Raw genomic sequence first — 13,123 nt, forward strand, 5'->3', positions numbered from 1 at the left:
TCTCCTCTGTCCTATTTACCTGGGATAAAACTCCATGCTTTGATAGCAGAAGCAGCAATTTTCTCATATGCTGCTATGGGGTAATTAATCTGTGCTGAAGTGTCTGCATAAGAACCTACATCTGTTAGTTTGTCACAGGTGATTAGAGTATTAACTCCAGTTTGCCTGTTTTGTTGGGCTTGTATCCTACTGAGCTCACTATATTTAGAAAGCCACAAGTTTTGTCCAGGTTCTAAGCATGTCCTTGCTATAGATTTCTAATCACTAGCGGTTAAAATTTCATAAGCCAAATTCTGTAATAATATCTTAACATAAGATGATGTAGCCCCATAAAGAGTGCAAGCCTTTTTTTAGGTCTTTGATGATTTGAGATCAAAAGGAGTGTATCTTCTGCTTTCTTGACCTGAAGAGTTAAGCTGTTGAATCACAGCATATATTCCTATTCTCAAATCAGCTGTATTCTGCCTTTCTTCTGTGCCTTTTGTAATCTAGTCATAGGAGGGGGTGACTGCTGAAGGGGGGAGGGGAGGAGGTGCTGATGATATCACTGCCCCTCCCACTCCTTCTCCTCCCTCCACCCAGGAAGGTGAAGTTCATGGGGGAGGATGGGAAGGGGGTGTCAAGGACTTGCTCTAATGTAGGTGGGGTTGAAGCTGAGCTGTGAGATTGAGAATCACCACACCCTTCAACCTCACTTAACTCCTCATGCCCTCTGGTGATATTGCTATTAATCTGTCCTTTGTCTTTCTCTTTTTCCTCACACTTTCTCATCTGGCTGTTCTTAAAACTTTTCTTTTTTCTATTATTTGCAGGATTCTTTAAGGCCAATTGTATTATGTTGTATATATAAAATGTTCACATAGTTGATCTCCTACTAGTTTCCAAGTATCTGTCTCTATTTCTTCTTCCTTAAAGAATCAAGGGGACATGCATTCTAATGTATCCACAAATCCACCAATCTGCTCACAAGTTATAATCAAACCTTGCATTTTAATTAGTTTAATATGCTTCCTGTAGATTTCCCTCAGGGTGGGGTTGGAGATGGGGGTGGGGTTGGGGTTGGGGGAGAATTTTTCCTAATATCTTCCCCATTTTAGCTAGAAAATGAGAGTTACTAGTTTAGATCTTAACAAAGTAAGCTCCCTGTTTGTCTATTAAAATATTCACCTATTTCCTGGTCACAGGGACTTACTTCTTTAGTGAAATTAGGGTCCTTACCCCATCTTGGGTGCCAAAATATTAAGTCCAAGCTAGCTCCCTGGAGGCCTCAGGATCAGCCAGAGTCAGGATAAGTAAATGTCCTTAGTCTTTAGGCGGGGAGGGGGGGGGAGGGAAGAGGGGGGGAAGGCGAGAAGGGGGAGTGAAAGAAGCAGGCAAACTTCCAGGAGTTTAGCTAAAGATCTCTCCTCGATTCTGGAGTCCAGAATCTCCACCTCTCTCCAACTATCCCGCCTCCAAGTGAGTCTGGCCTCTCTCACCCCATCCTTTAATCCTTGCCTATGATTATCCTAACATCAAACATTGAGCCAGCACCAATGGTGAGAAGAGCTATTTTTCCAAATATATGCTAATAGAATCATTGTCTCACACCAAATAGGTAACTACCCTTACATGTTCAGTTGCTGATTCAAGTACACCTTTTCATAGTTTCAAAAGGGCTCATAGTTTCAGCCCTTTACATAACCACATTCTATAGTTCTTCCTCCTTTTATCTGATTTCTATAATTACTATGGTATTTTGGAAGGATGTTTTGTAAGGATGCACTGAAATAGTTTGGTTGCTGCCCCACAATGCATGATGGGGATCAGAGATGCATTGAATTGATTGACAGCTGCCCCAGAGAGCCCTTTTGAAGGAACCCAAATAATTATTAAAGGATTTTTGTAATTATACTGGAAATCTCATTCTCTTCCTATATTATCAAGTTTACTACTAGGTCATGGGTGGAAGAGACTCAGAGTTCCTTTGATTGGGGAATTTGGCACCCTACACTTGCTAAATAGGATCTGAATGATAGCACAAACTCTGTCATAAACACTGTCATCTAGGGCTTAAAGAGTCCTCAGAGATTACTGAATCCAAGCTTTTCTTTTACAAATAAGCAAAGAGAATGGTAAGGATATTAAATGACATGTCCAAAGTCATTCAAGTAGTATCAGAGGTTAGATTTGAATTTAGGTTATCTCATTTCAGTGACAGTACTTTTTCTACAAAATAAAACTGCCTATTCCTCATACACAACTAATAACCCATCTGTTTCTTCTAGTGAACTTAGTTATTATAAGTTAGAAAACTGAATAGTAGCAAAATATCATAGACTTTTTTTTAGCAAGTCAGAGGTAATCAATTTTTCTTTGGGTACCTTCGAGGCCAAGTAGAAAGTCATCAGCTCCAGGATGGCATAGAGTTTTCCAGATCAAAGTAACTTATACAAACGTTACAGACTGTATATATTTTAATTCAACATGAAAGTCTTTTCATAACATGCCCTCTCATGGAATTTGTATATCCCTTCTCTCCCCTTCTCGCTCATTTTTTTTTAATTATTAGAAGCATTTGCATGAAAATGATATCTTCATGTTTTAGAGATCAGCTGTTCCTGCTGTTTATTTCTTACTTGAAGTCAAAATCCTATGTCAGAAATAGAGCAGCAGGAAGAGATAAAATCTTAAGAGACACAGATTTTGCTTTTATGCAAATGTTTCCAATAACCATTTCTGAAAAGGAGCTACAAGATGCACGAGAAAGCAACATTGTCTGTAAAATAATATTTTGGTTATTTGGGAGGATTTTCTTTCTAATAAATAGCTTATTGTATAATGAGGATTAAATCTTTAGAAATTATGGTAAAGTTTTAATGATCAAATCTTATAATTCAATAACAGTATGCATTTATATAGGGCATTAAGTTTTGTGAAGCACTTTATCAATCCTGTGGAAGCATTTTTTTTTGTCAATTTTACAGAAAAGTCAGCCTGAGCAAGTTTGACCAACTTCATATAGCTAGTAAAGAATTGAGAAAAAAATTCAAGTATAGTTTAAAGTAGCAATGCAGTGTATACGGTTGTAGCTCATTTCTTTAAATATCCCCCAAAAAATTCAGGCAAGAATTTGAATAATTAAGATGAAGGAAGTATATTTTACTATAGATCTATACAAAATCAGGTTTTTCTCTAAAGATAGCATTTTTCATCATGAGTTCTAAGGAATTTTCTTTTACTGTCGCCTGCATTATATATTCAAAGGCAAATGTTGGTGGCTACCTTGCCTTACCTGCTTGAAAACCAATTTATTTGGGTGCCACTGAACTTTTTATAAGAAAAACAACTCTAGAATAGTCCAAGAGGTTTCAACATGAGTGACATGACTATACTACTTATACAGATCCTAGAAGAATACATGATGTCCATATCTCAGATTCACAGAACACAGTAGATAATTAATAAAGGTTTATTGGATTGTATACTATTTGATAAAAGTCAAGTTTAAAAAAAACAAGTTGTAGAGCAATCCTAACGATAGGAAATTCAATAAGGATAACAATGAAATATGATGTGAAAAAGCTCCAATGAAGGGTTAAAAAAAAAAAACCCATGGGGCTAGATAAACATCACCATGAAGAAATAGAAAGCCTTATTCAAACCAGTCTATCCATTAACAGCATTGACTAGAGATTTGTAATAGCCATCAGTAGACACTGCTCACTTAATAGTATAAACAGAGAATTGTTCGAATATTAAAGCACCGACTAAATGACATCTCATATTATTTGCCTTTGAATATACAATGCAGGTAACAGCAACTCCTTTTATTATTTGTTCCTAGAATTCTAAATAAATAAATAGATAGGTAGATATAAAACAGTAATTAAAGAAAGTTAACACTATAATGAAAAAGTACTATGACAAGGATGAGAGTCTGAAGCAATCAAATGTATCCATCAACTATTGGCCAACATTGGCACAGTACACAAGTATGACAGAGAACATTACATTCTAGACAATTTATTCTAATTTCTAGATGCCAAACAGAATGAAAAATAAAATCATTTTTACTGATACTGTGTAATACTGAGTATCACACAGATATAGAAAGATACTGCTAGCCAGAATATAATGGGGTATAGAGGTGGGATTAGTTGCCAAAAGATATAGATGATCAAGGAGGGAATATGGGTTATGTACACTGAAGACAATGGGTCTTTGTGATGTGCTCTATCGCTAATAGCTTTTGGATTCCTATAAGTTTCCACACAAGAGACACAGATGATATGGTGTTCAGAAATTGAGTCTCAGCTTGTTTATATGCAACACATACAAGTATGTGGAGTAATTACACCGAATAGACTGGAGTTGGTCTCAGTTTTTAATTTAATATTTTATTTTCCCCAATTACATTTTAAAACAATTTTAACATGTCTTTAACATACTGAGTTTCAAATTCTTTTCCTTCTTCCCTTCCCTCTCTCTCATCAAAGAGGCAAGCAATTTGAAAATGACTATACATGTGCCATCATTCAAAACATATTCCCATTTTAATTATCTTGTAAAAGAAAACACAGATCAAAAAACAAAAAATAGCTTTAAAAAGTATATTTTGATATAGATTCACACTCCATCAGTTTTTTTCTCTGGAGGTGGACAGCATTTTTCATCATGAGTCCTTAGGAATCATCTTGTACTGTCACCTGCAATATATATTCAAAGGCAAATGAAATGAGATATCATAACAATATCATAACAACTCTCTCTGTTTATATCACTAAATTAACAGTGTCTGTTGATAGCTACTGCAAATCTCTGGTTGATACTGTTAATGGCTAGACTGGTTTGAATGAGACTTTCTATTTTTTCATGGTGATGTTTTCTAGCCCTGTATTCTCTGTCTTGTTCTTTATCATAGCACAAGATCATTGTATTGATAAGAAGAATTAAATCATTCACAGTGTATCATTGTGCAATATTGTCATTTCTGTGTATAGTGTTTTTCTGGTTCTGCTCATTTGACTCTGTTCATGTAAATATTTCCAGGTTTTTCTGAGAATTCCTGTTCATAATTTTTTTTAATACAATAGAATTCCAGCATGATTGTATATCAAAATTTGGCTATCCTCCAATTGATGGCTACTTCTCAATCTCCAATTCTTTGCCACCACTAAAAGAGCTATTATAAATATATTTGTGCATATAGATCCTTTCCATTTTGCTTTTTTCCCCTTTGGGATAAGAACCTAATAATAGTATTGATGGGGAAAAGGGTATGCATGATTTTATAGCCCTTCATCCCAAATGTTCTTGCCACCCTGGAAATATACAAAAGAGGTCTGAACATACAAGCAATTGATCTTTCCGATTCAGGACTTCCTCTTGGTATTTCAAGTTCACATTGATGAATAGTGCTTTTTATCCAATCCAAAAAAACCCAATCTCATGATATAATCTAAAGGAGCCTTTTTTTTTTTGTAAATGATAGTCAATCTATGTGAATCATTTGCAAAATAGCATATCGTTGATCTTCATGGCCAAAGCACAATAAATCAAATGAGTTCTGCTACATAACACCCAGAAATAATTATTTAGCTTCTTTGAGGACTGTGGCACTCCCCTTCCAAGGACCCATCAGTATTTTTCAATATAGGTTCAGTGAAATCCAGCTTCTATTCTCTGTTGAGCATACCCATCATTTAGGTGATCATCCATTATACATTTGGTTTTTAAAATTTTTTTTATTATAGCTTTTTATTGACAAAACATATGCATGGGTAATTTTTCAACACTGACCCCTGCAAAAACTTCTGCTCCAGCTTTTCCCTCCTTTCCTCCACCCCCTCCCCTGGATGGCAGGTAGTTTCATACATATTAAATATGTTAAAGTATATGTTAAATGCAATATATGTATACATTTTTCTACACCTAAATTGCTACACAAAAAAAAATAAGATTTAGAAAGAAGGTAAAAATAACCTGGGAAGAAAAACAAAAATGCAAGCAAACAATAATAGAAAGAATGTAAATGCTATGTTGTGGTCCATACTCATTTCCCAGCGTTCTTTCCCTGGGTATAGCTGGTTCTGTTCATCACTAATCAATTGGAAGTGAATCGGATCCTCTCATTGCAAAAGATAGCCACTTCCATCAGAATTATCCTCATATAGTATTGTTGTTGATGTGTATAATGATCTCCTGGTTCTGCTCATTTCACTTAACATCTGTTCATGTAAGTCTCTCCAAGACTCTCTGTATTCATCCTACTGTTCATTTCTTACAGAACAATAATATTCCATAACATTCATATACCACAATTTACTCAGCCATTCTCCAATTGATGGGCACAATTATTCATTTGTAATAAAACATAGTTTCATTTCTTTGTGAGCATTACTCTGGTGATGTTGCTCTTACATGAGAATGCCATGCCCATTAGGCAATCTCTCACTTCTTGCAGTATAAACTAGGCAATTTAGAGTAGTTTTTCAGTTTACCAGACTAATCGATATCTGGGAGATGTATTAGAATCTTGTGAAGTTATTTTATCTTGTTGCCTCAATATAACTACATGACTTAAGCTTAAAATAAATAAATATGTGTATATATACATATATACTTATATGTGTATATATAGTATATATATATATATATATATATATATACATAATTAATTAATCTTCTTTGTCCACCCAACCAAAAGATTTGGTGTTTTTTTTTTTTGAAAAAGAAATGTTTTCCCATTTTCTTACAGAGAAAATTAAAAATCAACTTTAATTTTCTTTTACCTTCTTTTATTACAGTAAAAATAATCCATAATCAGATTTTTGTTTTGTTTTTAGTGAGAATGGTTATTGGTTGGGTCCCAGGTAATGAATTATTTGGTCCATAGCAACTCTTGAAAATTATCTTCTGAGTCAGGCATGGATTAGAATATATTTGGTAGATGAAGTGAATCTTTTGCTTTAGAATGATATTTATAGTGAAAACACAGCTAAATGCAAAATCAGTTTAATTCAGTAAAAAAGTAAAAAATGAGGAAGTCTGTCTTAAAAGAATGCAGGTTCAAATTTGTAAAGAGGTTAGGTGTGTAATAGAATAAAGTAATACCACAAAGATGACATTTAGAATAACGGAACTCTTTTCATTATGTTTACTTTAGAATTGAGTAGGACATAAGCTAAGAGCTATTATTCCTTCAGTAACAGTCCACTGAAGTCCTCCACTTATTTTCTCACAATATGTCCAAGGAAATGCATCTTCAAGACATCTGGTTGGGATTAAGAATCAAGTCTCTGTAGTTTATGCCCATCATTGTCTGATGCTAACTGACCCATATAAGAATCAAGCTTTTTCTACTAGCCTCATTAGCACCTTGCCCTAGCTGACAAGGACTAACTAGCCCAGGTTTTTTTTAGAATGAGACAATGTATTTATAACAGAGAAAGTAACTGAATACAGAGAATTACAATATACACAAGAGCTGTGATTCATTGAAATTCATTTGGAGAAACAAGAAGGCATATAGTGGAAAATCAGTCAGGCAGGCAATGTCTCCAGGGAAAATATATTATGAGGCCAGTGGAGGTAGGGAGGAAGGAAAGGTGAAAGTAGGGGAAATTGAGGGAGGCCTGGTTTGGAGGGAAGAAATGTTGTGAAATAAGAAATTTTATATTTAATTTTTAAAAACTGTACATACTATTAAGAGGGAGGTCTTTTACTTAGTATGAATTAATTTTGGCTTTCTACATTTATTATATACTTTCTAAGCTTTCTCTATCTCTTTTTCTACTTCCAAAATTTCCACAAATATTCATTGTGATTCTTCTTGCTAGAATATTCATTGTTTGATGGTTGCAATCCAGGTATCATGAAATAGAACCCTTTCCTCCAAGGAGTAACATGGGTACTAGATACTGACACATTGTCTTATTCGTAAAAAGTAGGAGGTTCCATAGCCCAGCATGCTAAGTAGGTAACCCAGGTTATCAACACAAGGAAAAATCACCATGGATTACCAACTACCACAATCCTTATCATATCCCTGATTTATCTATTTCCCTTCAAACCTCAATCATGGGCTATTAATAGAATTTAGAGCTCAAAGGGACTTCTGAAGTCTTCTAGTCCAACCTTCTTATTTTGCAGGTACAAAAAATGAGGTCCACGTAAGTCAGATTTTCCGATGATCACACACATTAGTAATACTTTAGTACCAGGATTTAAACCTAATTTCTTTCATTCATTTCTTCTAATAGAGATGAACTATGGCTATGTTAAAGCAGAGATATCAGTCAAAAATTCCTTGGTGGATCAAACTTGTTTTTGTAAAAAAAATTAAATATAATTATTAGTATAGCATAAACTATAGCTCAAGTGAGTTAGTAATATAACTGGACCATGCAAGTAAAGACACGTGTTTGCCAGTGCCATACCTATGTCATGAGTGAATGATGGCTTAACTCCCATACAGATTCTTTATTCTTGTGTCAAATACAGAATGAAACTTTGTTTAGTTCATTAAAGTAGTTATGCCACTCTATCCTGCTGTGTCAATTGTTCCAAATTAGAGAATGAGAATTTCTTTGTGGGTATCCTTTTGGAACTTATGGATTTCCTATTGAGACTGCCAGGGTTTCATTTCTGGTTTGCATGGGAGTCAATTTAATCAGATTGGGAAAAGGATATGAAGTAATGATGCACAATGAGTTAGGAAAGTGATTTATTAGAGAAAACATGAAGTAAAGAAGTTGTATCAGTATGATTGGGATTTGGAGGCTTTGAAAATGTAGTGGCAAATGAACAACTTCTTGGTGAAACTTATCTCAAAGGATTTCTTTTATCTGTCATATTTTAAAATGTGCTCAAGTCTTTATAGCTTCAATGGTCCATTCCTCCTTGAGTTTTTCTAAGGAAAGAATTAATTTAAGAAAAAAAACTTGAGAAATGATGCTGAGGAAAAAAATTCAATAGCTACTTGCTGGTAGAGGTGGAGGTGGGGAGTTAACTATAAATCACTTTTCAGAAGTGACAGGTTATAGTCATAATTTTGCTTATGCATAAAGTTTATCTTCAATGAAAGAAGGCAATGTTCTTTCCTTTCCCAAGTAAAGGTTCATAAACAGAAAGGTACAATAGCAAGGCCAAATAAAGGTCAGGCTCAGTTTCTTGGTACAATTGCGAAGTAGCAGAACCATCATTTCAACCCACCCCATACATCTCCTTTCTTCTCTTTCCTTTTCTCCTCTGACTTCTGCTCCCCACCCAATCACCCACGCAGCTCATAAAAGTGCTCTTTAATCAAGGAACAAATAGAACTGATTAAATTCTACCTTTACAGTTGGGAGATTCCACCTTAGAGTTTTATTCTTTTGGTTCCCACATCAATCTCTCCAATGAATTTCATTTTAAAATGGAGAGAGAGAGAGAGAGAGAGAGAGAGAGAGAGAGAGAGAGAGAGAGAGAGAGAGAGAGAGAGAGAACAGGAAGAATAAAGAGAAGGAAGGAGAAAAAAGAGAGGGAGAAGAGAAGAAGAGAGGAAAGGAAGAGGAAGAGAAGAGGGAGAGAAGAGAGGAAGAGACAGGGAAAGAGGATAGGGAAGAAGAGGGAAGAAGGAGAAGGAAAAAAAGGAGAGGAGAAGGAAAGGAGGAGAGGAGAGAGAAAGGAAATAAGGGACAAGGAGAGAAGAGTAAGAGGAGAGGGAAAGGGGGAGAAGAAGAAGGAATAGGGTAGGGAGAGGGAAGAGTGTTGTGTCCTGCTTTCTAGAGACCCCAAGTTGGGGTGGTTAAAATAAATGTCTCAGTGGAGGAGTGATGAGGCAAGACTCCTGAGGATAGTGGAAATATGGAGTCTGTTTTATTCCAAGGTCTTTCCCTTTTTTATATCCTAATATTCTTAGGTAACCAAAGCAACACTGTTCACGTGCTAAGTATATACTGCCCACATAGGACCACATAAACAATTTGCTATTGTACATGGTTTGCTACCTGGTATCACTCTTTGCCACGTGATATCATGCTGCTTCAATCACAACACAGGTTGTCATCACCCCCTGACTTCTCAGGAAAGTGGAGAGCCCTTGGGGAGGAGCCAAACCAGACATTATTAGCAGGTTTCCTCTGGGCTGAAGGGTTTTATATCTCACCCAGAGTTCCCCCGCTGTCCCGGACCCTCGCCAGAAGAGAGAGAGGGAAGATGGAGAGAGACGAAGGAGAGGAAGAGGGAAAAGAGAGGGAGAGGAGAAGAAAAGGAGAGGAAGAAGGAAGAGGGAGAGGGAAAGTGAAAAGAAAAGAAAGGATAGTGACAGGAGAGGGAGAAGAAAGTTATAGGAGAGGGAGAGGGAAGAAGGAAGAGAGAGAGGGAGAGGGAGAGGGGAGAAGGGAAGTGGGAGAAGGAGAGAGAGAGAGAGAGAGAGAGAGAGAGAGAGAGAGAGAGAGAGAGAGAGAGAGAGGGAGGGAGACGAATTGAGAAGAGAGAGGGGGAAGAAGGAGAAGAAAAGGGAGAAAGGATGGGGGAGAGGGAAAGGGAGAGGAAAAAATTAGGCCACTATAATAATTTACTTTAGTATAGCAATTTTTCAGTTCCATTTTTTTTCCAAACTAAAGAGCATTTATGAACTTAGTTGAGTAGTAGGGAGGATGAAGTAAGAAAAGAGAGGAAATGAAGGAAAAGTAGGAAGCATCAGGGGAGTTTACTGAGCTATTAATTTACTTCACAGCTATACCATGACACTGGATCTGCCCTGTGCTAAGTATCACTCTGCACTTCTCCAAGTTTTGGAGTAACATTTGCATTTTAAATGAAATGAATAACAATAACTCATTTACATAACACCATAGGATTTATGAAGTGCTTCCCAGAATCCTTATGAGGCAGAATACTTTCACTCCCATTTTGAGAGATGAAGAAAATAGGACTATGAGAAATGAAGTGTCTTGCCGATGGTCACACAATTTATAAGTGGTTGAGGTATTCTGATTCTAAGGCCATTACTGTTCACTACCACCCTGTAAAGAGACATCTCAATTCAACCACAAAACATAGTACCAATGGTGGATTTGTTTTCTAGTGCTTCAAGTCATTTAATGAACTCACAGTGATGAGTACAAACTCTAACCTCCCTCATGCATACCACCTCTAAGGAGCCCAGCCATTCTACTAAATTGGTGTAGAAACCATCTGTCTTCACTGGCACATAAATGAATGCCTGGCACTCAGTGTTTATGAAAGTAGAATCTCTTTAGCCATGCACACAGAACCTTTCACTCTTGATAGGAGACAAATTTGTCCCCAAATGAAATGTTAAACAGACTACTTTTATTTCAATCAGAAGGCAATTGGGAAACTTGGATAATCCTAGGATTCTGTGAAAACTAAGGAAATTATACAAGTGATTTTTCCTGAATATTTTCAGTCTTTATTCTTTTAAAAATAAATAAACTAATTAATTAATAAACATTTTTCTGTCCCTCGTCTCCATTAAAAAAACATAGTCAACAAACAAATTTTCAAATTGGCCATGTTCAAAACACATGGGTCTCATTCTGCATAATGGGCCCTCCATGAGGATGGACTAAACATGTTTTTTCAAGTCCATTTCTTTTAGGAGATTTCAGACTCCTCATTCCAATACCTGCGCAAAAAGATCTGAAAGGTAGGGTTTCTGTTTATTTGCTAAGGTTATATTTTTCATTTTCACCTACATGTTTAATGAATTGTTTTGTAGTGTTTATTAAATCAAAGTTGACTAGATAATAATATGGATTAATTTTTAGGTAAAATATAAATTTTAAAACAAAAAATTGAAGTTGTTTTAATAAAGTCTTATAGAATTTCATTCTCAAATAAAGGACTACTATGAAGCCTCACCAAGGTACCTAGGTTCTCAAAGATACACCGGGTGAGGAGCAACTCTGGCCTACTTGAGGCAAGGTGCTTGGTAAATGGGAGAAGTTTGGATTTTGAATTGGAAAATGTGGATTTAAATCTCAGCTGATAATTTGCTACTTTTGTGATCATTAACCAGTTATAACTTCCATGGGCCTCAATTTCTTCACCTTTAAAATAAGAGATATGTGCTAAAAGACTTCTAGTCTTTCTCAAGGTCAAAATCTGTGATCTTCTAAGTTCTTCTGATGTCCTACCAAACTAGAAATGCTTTTATTGTGACAGACTTTTGTAATATTAGGGCTAGCTTGGTAAACAAAAAAGTTAAAGTATCTCAGCACCAAAAATTTACAAAAAGGCAACTACTATAGTACAGAGGGACTATGATCTTCACTGATGGGGAAAAAAAGAGTTCTCAATATAATAAAAGATAGATCTTTTAAGAATAGCAGAAAATTTCACAGTTGATAAATCTTTATGAAATAAGGACAAAAATAACTGCCTTGGTGCCTTATTTTATTTCATACTTTGATGAAGAGAGGATCTAATCAACCAATCAAGCATTTATAAAGTGTCTTTCACATGGTAGAATGGGACCAGGTTGTAAGAGCCTAAAAATGCCAGAAAGATGAGTTTATATTTGATCATAGATACAAAAAGGAACCATTGGATTTTACTAAGAATGGAGTGACAGTCACTATTAAATAAGAAAAGCTGCAGGAGTGCATTTTAGAGGAGTGAAACATAAGACAGGAAGGCCAGTTAGGAAGCTATTACAATAGTCCATTTGAGAGATTATGAGAACATGAAGTAGGGTGGTTGGTAAGGAGGAAATGGATGAGAAGGTATCAAGAAGGAACATAAACACTCACAGGATTATAAACCAGTAAAGTTGCTATTTCAGATTTGGAATGTGCAAGCTTCCAGCTCTCACACTCCAGTGGCACCCTGTAATGTTCTCTTTGTTTGATTTTCTTGGCTCTGGGGGTAGCCTTCATTTCAGTTCAGCAATCACCAGAAGAGTAGCCAGGGGTTAAAGTCCAAATCCTTTATTATCTCCTTCAAAGTCTTGTCTCGTTTCCTAGGGCCCAATTAGCTTTCTTAAAAGCCTTCCGAAGTCTTGGTTTCAGTGGAGAAGTGTAGGAGGACAGCCTGCCACTGAAGGGTGTGAGATGGGGTGAATGAATCTAAGGCCAAGGGCTTATACTCCAGCCTCCAGCCTTCTGTCCATTTGTCTTCTCTGGCTCTCTGA

The sequence above is a fragment of the Antechinus flavipes genome, chromosome 6 (assembly GCF_016432865.1).
Source record: "Antechinus flavipes isolate AdamAnt ecotype Samford, QLD, Australia chromosome 6, AdamAnt_v2, whole genome shotgun sequence".
In the NCBI taxonomy this organism is placed as follows: domain Eukaryota; kingdom Metazoa; phylum Chordata; class Mammalia; order Dasyuromorphia; family Dasyuridae; genus Antechinus; species Antechinus flavipes.